At 35.3% G+C, this 3,412-nt stretch overlaps 1 long non-coding RNA gene across 1 annotated transcript; it reads right to left on the bottom strand.

Annotated features, from left to right (window-relative positions):
• Positions 1–273: 273 nt before the first annotated feature.
• LOC135091921 (uncharacterized) lies at positions 274–940 on the bottom strand. Its single transcript, XR_010262698.1, has 2 exons — positions 847–940; positions 274–746 (listed from the first exon to the last, which is right to left on the bottom strand). It is a non-coding gene; the product is annotated as an uncharacterized LOC135091921 (long non-coding RNA).
• Positions 941–3,412: the final 2,472 nt, after the last annotated feature.

Genomic DNA, 3,412 nt, shown 5'->3' with positions numbered 1-3,412 from the left:
GTAATGTTATTCTGTTTCTCCATATAGAGTGTGTTTCACTGGTTTTATTGCTTTGGTTACTAAGAATCTCAGAAACACTTGTAATTCACGTTCCTTGTAATAACGGTTTGTTTACCGTACAGATTACTTTACATGCATATTGGCGTTTTTGCATGTGTAATGAGTGCAAAACTAGGGCACAGTTAACCTACCTTAATTAGGCTCACCAAGCACTCACCACAAGAACCCACTGATTAATTTAAACCTCCTGCTTAGGTTCACAGAAACCCGGGCCACAATTTAAAAATTTAATGGTTGAGTACATAATAAAGAAAACACAAATGAGTACATAATAAAGAAAACACAAATAAAATATGAGTGCTTAACACTCTTAGAGGCCACACTGCTGGCACTCCAAAATGCCTGATCCCATGAGAAAATGGGTAAATCCACATACAAATAAACAGGAGAAATAAACACTTCACGCACCAACACAAGAAATGTTATATGCCACTGACACTGTCCCACCCTAACCAGTACCCCCAGGACCCTCACACCCTATAGGCCCAACCGCACACCGACCCAACGCGCTGAAGGTACACCACTACCACTACCCTGAAGTACTGCAACTCTTCCTCCATGCACGGCGGTACTAACACCATAGCAGCCAGGGACAGCAAGTTCCTCACTGCAGCCTCCTTAGTTCACAGTATCTGCTACGGTGCCACCTCACTGACGTCCCACAGCACACTGCCAAGACCAAACTCCTGCCAACCAAACGTACAAATCACCACCCTATCTCCCAATAATGTCCCCCAATGTACACTGTTTCACCATGAAAGAATACAACAAATCCCAATAACATACCTGCAAATCAAATGGCAAATCCACCACTACTCTGCACCCTGTCTCTCTCTCGCTCGCCTCTCCCGCCAAAATCCCCACAACAACAAACCTTCAGGTTCAGGGCCTTAAGACTCGTTTTGGCGGGACTCGCTGACTAGTCGGTGAGCCTCTCGCAGGCGCGCCCACTTCAACTTCTTACACATGTAAGAAGCTCAAACACACTGAAAATACTCGTTTTTGGTAATGTTAATGTGTTTCTCCAAATAGGGTGTTTTGCATGCATTTTAGTGTTTTATTACGTAAGTAGCTCAAAAACACTCAAAAGACATGCTTTTTGTAATGTTTTCTTTTCGTATATAAGGTCGTTTATATGCCTTTTAGCGTTTTCGTGCATAAAATGTTTATAAACACACAAAAAGACACGTTTCTGGAAATGTCGTTTTCTTTCCCCATATAGTGTGCTTTGCATGAATTTTGCCGTTAAATCACCCAAGAATGTAAAATACTCTCAAAATGCACGTTTTTGGTGATGTTGTTCAGTTTGTCCATATAGAGTACTATTCATGAGTTTTAGCATTTTTGTATCTAGAAGCTCAAAAACACTTATAATACATATATCTGTCAATATCGATTCGTTTCCGTATATAGGGCAATTTCCATTCAGTTTTGTATTTTTGTACGTAACAAGATCAAAAACACTCAAAATAGTTATTTTTAGTAAGTTATTCTGTTTACCATAAGGTGTGGTTTGTATGCTATATAGCGTTTTGGTATGTAAATAGTAAAAAAACACACTTATAAGACACGTTTTTTTAGAAAGTTGTTTTGTTTCCCCATATAGGGTGTTTTACATGCTTTTTTTTAGCGTTTGGATGCCTAACAAGCTAAATAAGCATTCAAAAGGCACGATTATGAAAATGTGATGTCTTCTCTCCATATAGGGTGCTTTTAAAAGGGGGGGTTGTATGACCCGGATCTGAAAAAAAGTTTTTCTTTTTCTTTTTTTCTTTTCTTTTCTTTTTTTTCATTTTTTCCCGCTTCTTTTGAAATATGCAACATTTTGATGAGAATAAAAATATTTCCCTAATGTAATGAGGTCTTCCATCATTCAATTCAACGGTATCACCCGCCGCGAAACATGTATTATATTTTTTTTTCCTTTTTTTACCCACACACACACTCACACACACACACACACACACACACCCACACACACACATGCACACCTAAGAAGCTCAAAAACTCTTATAATATATAGTTCTCGTAATGTCTTTTCTTTTCCTCATATAGAGTATTTTCCATACATTTTGGTAAAGTTATATTGTTTCTTCATTAAGGACTTTTTGCACACATTTCAGCATTTTGGTACATAAGTAGCTAAAAAAAAACAAAACACACACACACACACACACACACACACAGTAAGGAGACGTTTTTAGTATTTTTTTTTTCCCCAAACGATCTTAAACAAGTTTCATGAAATTTCGTTTCCTTTCCTCATATAGGGCTCTTTACATGCATTTTGGGGTTTTGGTACCTAACAATGTGAAATACACTCGAAATTAACTTTTTTTGTAATGTTTTCCTGTTTCTCCATATACAGTTCTATTTGTGCCATTCAGTGATTTGGTACCTAAGAAGCTCAGAAACACTCATAAAATACATTTCTCTTGATGTCTTTTTGTTTTACCATATAGGATACTTTTCATGCATTTTGGTGTTTTGCTACATAACAAGGTAAAAAAACAATAAAAAAAAATTTAGTGATATTATTCTGTTTCTCCATTAAAATGTTTTGCATGCGTTTAACTTTTTTTGTATGTAAGAAGCTTAAAAACACTCAAAAGCCACGTTTTTTGTAATGTTGTTTTGTATTTCCATATGCTTTTTTATGATTTCCATGCTTTTTAGCGTTTTGATGCCTAACACAAACACATTCAACACATTTTTTGGTAAAGTTGTTCTCTATCTCAATATAGAGTATTTTTCATGCTTTAAGAGTTTTGATACTTAAGAAGTTCAAAAATTCTCAAGATACTCGTTTATTGTATTTTTTTTTTCCCCTTTCCCCATATAGTTTACTTTCCATGCATTTTGGCGCTTTTCTACAGAACAGTATCAAAAACACTTAAATACTTTTTTTTTTTTTTCATAAAGGGTGTTTTGCATGCGTTTTTCCCTTTTTGTACGTAGGTAACTCAAAAACACTGAAAAGATATTTTTTTTTGGTAATGTTCTCTTTTCCCATATAAAGTTCTTCCCTTGCCTTTTTTTTTTTCATCAGTGTTTTGCTGCCTAACACGCTCATAAAAACTCAAAAGACACGTTTTTTTTTTTATCTTCTTTCCTTACCCCATATAGAGTGAGTGATTTGCATACATTTTGACGTTTTAATACCTAAAAAATATGAAATGCACTCAAAATACACGTTTTTGGTATTCATGCTTTTTTGAGTTTTAGTACCTAAGAAGCTCGAAAAATCTAAGAATACACGTTTCTCGTAATGTCTTTTCGTTTTCTCATATACAATAATTTCCATGCATTTTATCGTTTTTGTACATAAGAAGCTAAAAAAACATTCAAAATA

Source organism: Scylla paramamosain, chromosome 38 (genome assembly GCF_035594125.1).
Source record: "Scylla paramamosain isolate STU-SP2022 chromosome 38, ASM3559412v1, whole genome shotgun sequence".
Lineage (NCBI taxonomy): Eukaryota > Metazoa > Arthropoda > Malacostraca > Decapoda > Portunidae > Scylla > Scylla paramamosain.
Note: the sequence above shows the minus strand (reverse complement) of the source record. Positions and strands in the feature narration are given on the sequence as shown.